Source organism: Bremia lactucae, linkage group LG9, assembly GCF_004359215.1.
Source record: "Bremia lactucae strain SF5 linkage group LG9, whole genome shotgun sequence".
Classification (NCBI taxonomy): domain Eukaryota; phylum Oomycota; class Peronosporomycetes; order Peronosporales; family Peronosporaceae; genus Bremia; species Bremia lactucae.
Window position 1 is genome coordinate 561,069 of NC_090618.1, and position 12,180 is coordinate 573,248.

Below are 12,180 nucleotides of genomic sequence, written 5' to 3' on the forward strand. Positions count from 1 at the left end.
GGCTTCAACATGGAGTGCGCGGAGCCACTTGTATTGCTGGTAAGCTGGTACAGCAGTGTACTGGTAGTCGATATGAGAGCGAGCAAAAGCGTCGACGTTTGGCCATGAACCATCCGGACATAGGAAGTCAGAGAGACTTCTTATCTGGAAAGCGTTGGCGACGTGTTGACGATAACTGCGCTGGGGCTCTGCAACCATACAGAAGCTACGACGCTGGACTTCTGAAGTGTCAATTCGAGTTGCCTTGACATACTGGAACTCGGACGCACCATGGAACCAGATCGGTTGTCTGAGCAGGTATGTGAGACGAGCTGGAGGATTGAGATCACGCCATGTGACTTCCCACTTGAGTGAGTACCACAGACACCACACCACTCTCCACCATTGGGACAAGACACACCGCTTGAGTAGTGCACCATGTCGCAGCGGACTGATCGTCAGGAAGTCGAGTGGCTGCCATGGGCCCCAACCTGGGAGAGCAAGCAATAGGAGTGTTAATCCTGCAGTGGTCCAGTTGCGTGTCGTCGAGGTTGAGGCAGCGACAAACTGGAGCAACTGTTGGAGCTTCTGACGCTTGAGTGAAGCTTCGATGCTGGGGATGTGCAATCCACCCTCCGAGCGTGGTTGATACAGGAACTCCTTGGCGATCAACTGGATATGCTTGGCGTTGCGTTCGTAGCGACGACTGAGCACGAATCGGTTGAGTGTCGACTGCCACTTCTTGACAATGCGGTCAGGAACTGGGACATGTACCGTGTAGTGCCAGAGCCGAGAAAGAACCATGGTGAGCGCGATGAGTAGACGACCTCTCAAGGTTCGTGCTCGACGGAACCAGAGCAGGAAACCTTCATAGAAGCGTCGATCCAGGAACTCGATGATGGCATCGTCCGTTGTGTCTTGACCGAAGAGGAGACCGAGAAACTTGACATTCCCGCCTCTCTGCAGTACCTTGATGCCAGGGATAACTGGGGCTTCACGTAACCGATGCAGTGGCATCAAAGTACACTTGCTCAAGTTGAGCTTGGCACCAGAGCCATCGCAATACACCTGGACAAGTTCGAGTTGCGCTTGGATACCTTGTATCGAGCTAGAGAGCAACGTCGAGTCATCAGCGAAGAACAATCCGGGAACTGTGTGATCCTCTGTCAGACAGATGCCATGTTCTTCGTGTTGACGTAACAGATTACCCAATGGTTCGATGACCATTAGAAAGAGCAATGCTGAGAGCGGGTCACCTTGTTTGACACCGCGTGTCGGACAGATTGCTGGCTGGATGTGACCATTGATCAGAAGGTGAGCCTGTTGACCTGTGTACAGCAGCTTCACCCAGTCGGAGAAGGCTCCACCACAGCCCATGCGATCAAGCACTTGGAACATATAATTCCAGTTGACTCGGTCGTACGCTTTCTCAAAGTCGAGAAACATGGCGTAGGCCTCTTCATCTCTTGCAGTCACGAGATCTTGCAGATCAGCCAGAAAGCGAATGTGGTGATGGATGGATCTACCCTTCACGAACGCCTTCTGATCGACGTGGATCAGTTTGGGTAGGGAGAGCTGTAGTCGATACGTCAGTGTCTTGGACAGAGCTTTGACGTCGACTCCCATGAGCGAGATCGGTCGAAAGTTTCCCGGATCGGCCCGGGAACCCTTCTTGTGTAAGAGACAGACTGCTGACTGACGCTGGGAGTATAGGAGCTCACCTCGTGCTAGCTGATAGTTGAACACGATGCTCAGACATTCACCAAAGACATCAGTTGCAACTTGATAGAAACCAGCTGTGAGTCCATCCATCCCAGGAGCAGAGCTGGCCTTCATGTGTTTGAGTGCGTCAGCCAAATCGGCGCCGGAGATTGGAGTGTTCAGCAGATCTTGTTCTTCTGTCGAGAGCCGCTTTTCGATCGTACTCAGCAACTTCCGACTTTTGCTGGAGTTGATTGGCGGCGTAGATTCAGCTGGACTGTCTCGATCTCCCATGATAGATCCCCAGTGAGCTCGGAATCCCGCTGAGATATCTTGGGAGTTGCGTGAGACACGTCCATTCGATGTCTGGACTTCTTCGATACTGACTCGACGGAGTGAAGTGTCTAGTGGTCGGAAGAAGTATTTGGATGACGTCTCAGCATGTTGAGCTTGGAAGTCGAAGGCAGCGTCTTGGTTATAGCAACTAGATCTGTTCACACAGTCCCGGTATGCTTCCATAGCGGTATGGAAACCAGCCTGGGATACGGAGTGACGATCTTCGCGGAATCGCTTCGCTGCGTCGTCGAGTGTCTTGCGAGCTATTTCGACTGCAGCTTCATTTTGGGATCGAAGTTTGCGTTGGAGTGCCTGTAGAAGCCGACGGACTGACTTCTTCCATTGTTCCCAGACCTTGCCTGGGTTCTTGGCGGCTTGGATATCTTGTAGTAGTTGCTGAGCTTCACCCTGGATGGCTTCAACCACCTCCGGGTACTCAAGCAGATATGCTGGGAATCTCCAATATCTACGACCATGCAACTGGGACATGGAGCGGAGTGTGACTTGGTGCACCAAGTGGTCACCTGCACCCTTGGGTTCGAAGTACTTGGCATCGCCGTACACTGCGTTGCTGAAGTCTTCAGACATGAGGATGTAGTCGAGTCGGTTTTTACGTGGCTGAGGACCTGTGTACACTCGTTCATCTGGATGGTGGATGCGCCAGGAATCTACCACTCCAAGCTGACCGAGCCAACCGAGGCATGCACTGCGTCCAGGACGAGCACGAAGCGAGGGTTGAGATGAGTCCATGCTTGGATCCAGAGGTGTGTTGAGGTCGCCGAGCACGAGGTGCGTCGCATTGTCTTCGAACAAGTCGACTCGTAGGTGATCGAAGAACACCAACTTGTCGGAGTCGTTGACAGGCGAGTAGACATTGTGGATGTATATGGGAGCATTCTCAACTGACACTCGGATCACTAGATAGCGACCTGGGACTGTCAGATCGAGAAGCTCCACCACAGTGTCGAAACCTGGGAAATCCGAGCGGAGTACAGTCAGCACTCCACCTGACCGACCGGTAGTCTGGGTTGAGCTGTTAGCACCCGGATCACTGACAAAGAGTTTGTGCTGGAATCGGGCGTCGTGGTTGAACTTGAGTGTGTCGAGATGATGAGAATCACGTAGTTTGGTTTCTTGGACACAAGAGACGCTGTGTCGCTGGAGAAAATTTTCAATCAGCAGATGGCCATTCTTCTTGATCCCATTGGTGTTGACTGTCAGCAAGCTGACGCCTTGCCACGAAATCTTGGCTGTGTCTACTGTTTCGACAACTTTACGAACTCTGACTGAGTGGGCCAGTCACGAGTGTGAGTTGATCGTCTACCTTCTGTAACTGGAGTACGCTTGCATCGTCTGGGTAGAAGCCATCACTGGCGCGAAGGGCTTCAAGGTCGTTCAGCATGGAACCCTGCCATTGGACAGCTTCCCAAAGTTTGAAACAGATCTCTCCAAGCTTGGATCTCAACAGTGCCAAAAGCAAGTTGGGGTGAAGAAGGCGACGATTGTGTGCTGGAATCCACGCGATCGACATACCAGTCACATGTTGGAGCCAGAAGTCTTTCTCGAAGATTCTCGGCGCCGTGCACATGAGCATGAGCTCAAAGAGAGCCAGTGCTCTGGATGCACGCACAAGTTCTTTTGTGCTGTCTGATGGTGTCTTCCACCATGCAGCCACACGTTGGAACAGCTCCTCTCGTTTCTTCGGAACCTTGTCACCAAGGTGTTTGGCCCACTTGTTCGCGAAAGTGGTCGACTTATCTGGATCTGTCGCGCTCAGCACACGGTTGATCAGGTGTAGGTGAGCCAAGTCGCTGACATGAGAGCTGGTGGCAGACATCTCTTGGAGTAACACGGTATTGAAGGCGAGGGGCGTTGAACACGATGCGTAGTACACCACCGTGTCTGCGTTGTTGGTATTTCGCAACACCTTACGCGACCCCGAAATCTTGGAATCAGCAACCGCAAGGCGATCTGGCGATAGCTGGAGATCGGCTGTCTCTTCAGTCGTCTCCATATCTGCGACGATCTCTTGGATTGGCAACGGTTTCTCGGTCTTCACAACGCTGGTGTGATGCTTGGTAAGGAAATGGCTGGCTTCCTTCGACTCACTTAACTGGGCTGGAGCCTTCACCGTGCAAGGCACGATCTGGAAACGTGGACCATGTTGCTCATCGAGAGTGGCCGAGCAACAGGCGAAATTAACCTCAACCTTGCTAAGCACGTCAAAGTAGTTGCTCGTCGCAACTCCTACGAGTGGCTTCGGTCGACTCTTCATGAGCATGTTGGCAAAGTCAGTCGCACTGCGTGTCCGTTTGCCCTTCTTCTTTGAGTTGGTCGTGAGCTCGCTGGAGGAAGGTGGTAGCTGCTTGAGCATGGGTTTCGGACTCCCAGGCGGTGTCAACATTACCAACCCATTCGTGCTCAGCGACAATTCACTTGGTGTTTGGTTCGTCGATGTTCGAGCTGGCGATACCGCCTGTCGAACGACGGCACCTTGTCTAAGGGCGAGTTGCAACGATGTCTCCATTGGTCGCTGAGCAACAATATCCGCAAACGTCCGCGACTGCTGCGCGGGTGGCTGATGCTGTTGCGTGGTTGCTCTTGCGTTGGCTATTGCTGTTGCTGCCGCCAACGTCGGGTTTTGGAGCTCTAGCGCATATCGCGAACGATATCCAAACGGCACGCGTTGAGCTGGAAACGGTGCATCCTTCGCATGGACGGGGTGGATGCGTCCAGCAAACACGAGCTGGTCGCACACAGAACCGTCCACAAAGAGTTGCGGTGGACATTCATTCGAGCGGAAATACACGCGCCAGGTGGCAGTCGTCATCACCGCGTCAAGGTTCACGTCTCGGAACGTACCGTAGATCGGTCGCGCTCCAAGCTTGAAGAAACGCTTGAGCATGAGATCTGCATCCACATCGCTGTCAACACTGGACACGTCGATGTAGAAGCGGTCGGCAAGGATGTCGAACTCTCTGAACCTGTACTTGCCTCCGAGGATGGTGACCTCTTGGCGTTCCAGACGGAAGCAAGCTTCCTTGGTCTTCACCTTGATGCGGAGGTTCCCTCCCGGCATCTTGGTGAGCTGACCAAGTTGGTTCAGGTCCATATGCTGCTGGACGACTTGGTTGCCGTGATCATTGGAGAAGGATGTAAGAAGTTTGTTGGGAGAGGTGCGCTGAAAAGCTTGTCCAGTCTCGAGCACCATCACGTAACGTGCTCGGGGCAACATATACGGACGGGCTCGATCGATCCGTGGCGCAAGCGCGCTCCAGTCTCCTCCCGCTTCGTACAGCGCATCGATGGCTTCGATGTCTGCAGCAAGCGGTTTTGGTAGTTCAACCTTCGTCTTTTCCGGAGCTTCAACTTTGTCGCGCCGAATCTCTGTGGTCCGTTGCAGTAGGGTACGCAAGGTTGGTGGGTGCGTACCTTGTCGTGCGTTTGGGTTCACAGTCGCATGTGTACCCTGTCGTGCGTCTGGATGCTTAGCTGCGTGCGTACCCTGACGCGAGTCAGGATGCGCAGTTGCCTGGGTGACGTTGCAGTTGGCTGCATGTGTAGTCCTGTCGCACAGCTGGATTGTCATTCCATCATCGGTTGTGGGTGCGCCTGTCTCTGACGACCGTGCTGGCTTGTTGGGTACAGTTTGCACAGAGCCAGGGTCACTTCCCTGGTCCGTACCAGTGGTTGGAACGTGCGCTGGGTTCCTGTTCTCCCTGTCCCGCCTTTCGCTCAAAGGAGGATGGACAGTTGGGTACCAAGTACCACTGTCGGCAGTAGAAGCAGGGTGCGCTGGATTTCCGTTCTCGCTGCCCTCCCTTGAAGGGAGACGGACAGTTGGGTACCTAGTACCACTGTCGGCAGTAGAAGCGGGAAGCGTTGGATTCACTTCTTGAGCTTGTGGGTGTGGACCCACGTCACTCATCACCATGTCGTCTGCTTGGACAGTGTCGTGTATGACTGCAGAGACGGCGGGACGTTCCATGGCGGGAAAGACTTGGAGGGCTGGTGGCTTGGGGTTTGAGTTTGGGTTCTTCTGGATTTGACTTGCGTAGTAGCCGGCAAATTGAGAAGTTGGCACCAGATTGGATATGTCCACTGCGGACCATCAGCAGACCGATGGTCAAACAGAACGTGTCAATCGCGTTATTGATGACATTTTACGCAGTGTGTTTGCGCAGACACCAAAGCGCTGGAGCTCAATGCTCTCAGTAGTGGAATTTGCGTTAAATATCGCTGTCCATGCCTCTACAGGCTATACTCCGTTTAATATAAACGGTCTTGCTCACCCGCGCGTTCCACTGCGTGGCTCAGGGCTTGGTGGGGGAGAATTAGCCGAAAGGCTTGCTGATATCATCCCTTTTACCGTTCGGAAACAAGTAAGCGAGTTCCTCGCGACGCGATTTAGTGTCTTAAGACATGTAAACGATACGATGGCTGATAGCCAAGACAAACAAAAAGAACAAGCAGATACCAAAGGCAGAAGCTGTATTAATTCTTATGTGGTCGGCGACCGAGTTTTATTAAACGCTAAAAATTTACCCATTAACTTGGTTTCCGCGGTCTTCAAGACCAAATTGCCCCCGCGCTTTATTGGACCATTTACCGTCGTGGCCAAGAAGGAGCTAGCTTATACGCTAAACCTTTCTAACAAGCTGCGTACACACCCAGTGTCTTACGTTGGCTTTCTCAAGCCATAAGCGCTGGTGCCGAGACAGGCGATCGTACCGCAGATTGCTGCATCCTCACCAGGATGTCCAGCTGGCCCTTTAAACGAGGTGCTGGCGCTCCAGCATCGAAAGACGGTTCTGAGCCGCTTCAAAAAAGCTCTCAACCCGAGCAAGGCTCTTACGAAGAAGTTGCACCTCGTGCTTCGAAGCATCAAATGCTTATGTCGAGATTTCGGCCCCCTCCCGCGCTCCTTGATGCGCGAGGGAACGCTTCGTGTCCACCCTGGCTTGGAGTGGAGACAATACGTCTCTTAGAGGCCGGGACATTGACGTCCCCGGGTTTTCCAGCCTGTATTGGTTCTATACAAGACACGGTGTCTAATTTGACATTCGACAAGGAGTTAGATAACTCAACTTCCTTATCCAGCGAACGTTTACGTGTCGCTTCACGTGCATTAGGAGGGTTTGACCCAAAATGCCCTGGCGAACCGCCAATAGTGTCACTATTGACACTCAGTATGGTGCCAACTCGGCCGACCACACTCGGTGGACTTGCACGTGCCACTCCACGTATCTCAGGGATATAACACCCTTGATGACGCGGTCATGAGCCAAGAATGCTTTCAGTATTCAGTGAATCGTTATTACAACGAGTGTCACTTGACGAAGTACGTGCCGTTCCACTTCCTTCTTCTGGGTCGGGCTCAGAATATATGTTTATAACATTGGAGTTTATAAAGTCAGACATTTTAATGTTTAAATATACTGACAACTCAGTCAAGTCAATGGTCCGCGCCAATAGAGCTTTTGTTGCCTAGCAAAGTTGGGTTCATGAATCTTCAAAACTTTTCTAGGAACATAGCGCGTGGCGCCTAAGGTCTTAGACCTCCAATCGATCCTGGCTCATGGCGTTCGAGCCAAGCCATTCCACGCATGAGATCATATCTCGATTCCAAATTAATGAAGAGACAGCGTTCCATACGGTCAAAGTCCAGAAACTTTATGCCTAAAACTAATGGAACCTTAGAAATGGTGACACGAGTCCCAGCCGCTAAGCGAACAGTGATTGTATCACTTTCATGCGCTTTAAGCACCTTAACGTATTGTTGATTTTTCTTCAAGGGAAAGACGTCGAGCATAATTGCACGACGCTTCAGAGCCAATTAAAATTGACCATGCTTAACCAAAGCCCTTCAAAGTCGTTTGAGCGACTAACAAGCCAGGCTTGTTATTCACGCCCCGTGCCATTACGCCCCGAGCTTATTGTGGGCTAGGTCCTTTTACTCTCACATCCAAGAGGTTCAACAGAGCCTAGGTCTTCCCTAGTAGGGCGCCCCACACCAACTCAATAGCATCGTACCAGATTTCTGGTATAGGTCGGAGTTGGAGCTCTTTCAAGCTTTACGCGTATTTCGTAGCGGACAGGCCGGACGTAAATGTTTCGTGCTTTCCCTCTGTGACGGGTAAATTCTGGAAATCAATTTTCCGAGTGCTTGGCACCAGATTGGATATGTCCACTGCGGACCATCAGCAGACCGATGGTCAAACAGAACGTGTTAATCGCGTTATTGATGACATTTTACGCAGTGTGTGTGCGCAGACACCAAAGCGCTGGAGCTCAATGCTCTCAGTAGTGGAATTTGCGTTAAATATCGCTGTCCATGCCTCTACAGGCTATACTCCGTTTAATATAAACGGTCTTGCTCACCCGCGCGTTCCACTGCGTGGCTCAGGGCTTGGTGGGGGAGAATTAGCCGAAAGGCTTGCTGATATCATCCCTTTTACCGTTCGGAAACAAGTAAGCGAGTTCCTCGCGACGCGATTTAGTGTCTTAAGACATGTAAACGATACGATGGCTGATAGCCAAGACAAACAAAAAGAACAAGCAGATACCAAAGGCAGAAGCTGTATTAATTCTTATATGGTCGGAGACCGAGTTTTACTAAACGCTAATAACCTACCTACCAACTTGGTTTCCGCGGTCTTCAAGACCAAATTGCGCCCGCGCTTTTATTGGACCATTTACGGTCGTGGCCAAGAAGGGCCTAGCTTATACGCTAAATCTTCCCAGCAAGCTGCGTACACACCCAGTGTTTTACGTTGGCATGCTTAAGCCATATCGGGACCCTTTCCACGTGGACTTGAAGGCGCTTGCGCCGAGACAGGCGGTCGTGCCGCAGATTGCTGCATCGTCACCAGGATGTCCAGCTGGCCCTCTAAACGAGAATGCTGACGCTCCAGCGTCGAAAGACGGCTCTGAACCGCTTCAAAAGAGCTCTTAACCCGAGCAAGGACCTCACGAAGAAGTTGCACCTCGTGCCGTAGAGCATTAAATGCTTCCGCCGAAATTTCGGCCCCCTCCCGCCATGCTTGATGCGCGGGGGAACCTTCATTTTCATGTCGAGAAACTTTTAAAGCGACGTTGTCGTGAGGGTCAATACTAGTATCTGGTGAAGTGGCTAGGGTACCCCTCTTCTGAAACCTCTTGGGAATTTAAGGTACCTCTTCGGCAAGATTGCCCGTACACCGTTGACGTTTTTGAGCGCCAAGCTCAGTGTCAACTCGCGTCAAACGACGCTTCCCACCACTAAACGTGGGATTAGGTGGATCTAAAGCCTCAGTGCGACTTCGATCCTTGGTTGTACGGTCAACCGAAGAACTGAAATAATGGCTAGACCTTTCTTCGTTTTGTGGCATAAATGCCGACCGTAAGTGGCCTTTGCCCTTAAGCTTAGCAACGTCGAAGCGAAGCTTCCGTTTCAAACAAACATCACCTCTATCCTCAGACTCTCTGATATTCCAGATATTACGGAGTTTGCGGGCCCGGCGAACACATTTCTCAAATGAGACTTCGTTTTCAGCTCTTGTTTCGTTTGGAAACAAAACGATCGGAATTTCCCTCATGAAGGTCACCGAAGCCCCACGGGCTTGATCACGTTAACGTGTCAGATACTGGCTTCGCGTCATTACCTTCGGCGTAAGGTATTGCTCATGAAGAGCGTCGCGAGCAGCGATCTCTTCCGGCGTCCCCGCCGGGTCACCAGAGATCAAGATGGCCAAGCTATGACCCGCTATCTCTTTGAGACGCTCATCCACACTAAGCGGAGTGAATCTATATTCACTATGAGCCTTAGCTTTCGCTGTTTCGGCAGCTCGACAGCGAGCCCTTTCCTCTATGAGGATTATCTGCTCTTGCTCTTCATCGAGCGGATTCGTAATAATGTTGGACTCAGGGTCCCGTGTCCTGCTCAATGCAGTTAAGATATCAGCGGCACCACGTTCTGGGAACGCATTCGGGGCTCGCCGATGTTTGTCCGGAGGAGAAGGCGTGAGCGAACGCCGCTCTTTTTCCTCCTCCTCTGATTGAGAGTGACTTTCAAAGTGAACCATTCCCTCATCGTCGAGGAAGGTGCTCACTCAGAGTCTGTGACTCACGCTTGATTGTAATTAGACAAAGGAATGGAAAACACAACCAAATGGATAGCTGTTTAGGTTCCAACCTCAAAGAGGAAATGAAGCGAATGTTGTCACTCAGTGTCAACACTCTGATGGGGGAGGGTGTATTGGGGCACACATCGGTTGGAAAACCGTTGTTGTGGAACATTTCCTTTATAGTGAAATACCCTTTTATCTAATTTTAAAATAGTTAGTTACTTAAATCCCATTTATTATGGGATAAATGTGTCGCCGCCAGATTAATTCTGGCGGCCAGAATTTATTTTAATTAGCTAGGGTAAGGTTTTTAGTTTTAAATAATTAAATAAAGTGCAGTTCTCCTTTTGATCCTAAAGCGTTAAGTTTCTTCCTAAGGCTTGCGCAATCATCTGTAAGAGATAGAAGTCTTTCTAGGGTATAAACTCTTGGGCACTAGTTGCTACTTGATTCTACGAACCCCTGAATCCCTTGAACTAGGATTCGTTAGGCTTTGATAGCTTGTACGACTCCCTGAATTGTTAAACGCATTAGTTCAATCGAATTAAGAGACTCTCTGAGTCTATAAGTCTTCCTCTGACTTTAGGAGCGAGGTAGCTCCGCCACACCTGGTAGCATTCGTAGTCAATATACGCTCGAGTCCTTATAAGACTAAGCCTTCACTGAAATGGAAGAGTTTCCAGAACTTTTAGAGGCGCAACGCGTAGCTTATGACAAGCTCAAAACTTATTTTGGGCTTGACCATGTAGAGTTCATTATATCCCAGGGACCAGAGGTCCTGCATGCAAGGCTCTCAGCCTTCATGCGATATGAATTCTCCTTGATCGGCCTGGTACAAGATCACCTTGCGGCATCGATGCCAATCCGGTACATCTTTGTTCCTGATTCAGAGCCAAAGACTCGCCCTCTAGCTGTCAATGTAAAGACATTTGAGGGAAAAGAGGGAGAAAATCTCTCTTTTTGGATCAAGCAGATGGAGATGTCCATTGACTCCGCCTTGTTCTTAAGAGAACGACAAAAGGTGGCTATGGCCATTTATAAACTTGGAGGTAGAGCCATGGAGTGGGCATTAGCGTGCAGCCCGTCCATAAACGACGCGTTTCCCTCATGGGATTCGCTGAAACAGCAAATGACTAGCATGTTTGCACCGCCTGATCAGGCTTTTCGCATGCGAGCACGGCTTCTAGCGACTCGATAGGGTAAACGATCCCTAGAGGACTGTGTCCAGGAGTAAAGAACTCTCATTGCATCTATGCATCAAGACCCGGTGCAAGAAGCAATTGTCGTAACAATCTTTATGCAGGGTCGCACTCAGGGCGCTGCCCGGACGGGATTATTTCAATCTCATCCTGCTACTTTCGAAGAGGCAGTTGCCATAGCGCCACGCGCTGAGTTCGACTTTAAGTCTGCTCGTGTTAGCACGCCTGTTTGCCGAACAAGCTCTTCGAGCACATTAATACCGTCTAATAGAGCGGAACATATGGATTGAAGCCTCGTTGAGGAAGGAGAAGAGGCTCTTCAAGCTGTGAAACAGCATAAGACCATCCGTAGGTGTTATATGTGTGTATAGTGAGGGGCTCTCCCCTACTAAGACTCGGGCTGCGCACAAGCGAGACTCGTGTCCGAGGATGGCGCAGTCCGTTAGTATATAACGGTGTCTCACCCGTACTGGTGTGGACACTGTTATTTATAGCGAACTCCACAAAGGGCAATTGCTTGCTCCACTCTTTGGGAGTTGCTATAGTGCGCAAGACATCCGCCACGACCCGATTGGCACGTTCGGTTTGGCCATCGGTCTGGCGATGATCTGCGGTCGACATGTGGAGCTTGCTACCTAGCAGCTCAAACACATGTCGCCAAAAACCAGACGTAAAACGAGGATCCCGGTCCGATACTATGGACTCGGGCATCCCGTGTAGTCGGTAAACATGATCCAGGAACAAGAGAGCTGCCTCCTTGCCGATCGATGTTTTACATGATGCTAAATGCACCATTTTGCTCAGTCTGTCTACAAAGACGACGAGCCCTGTCCGATTCTTATGATCGGGCGGCATGCCAA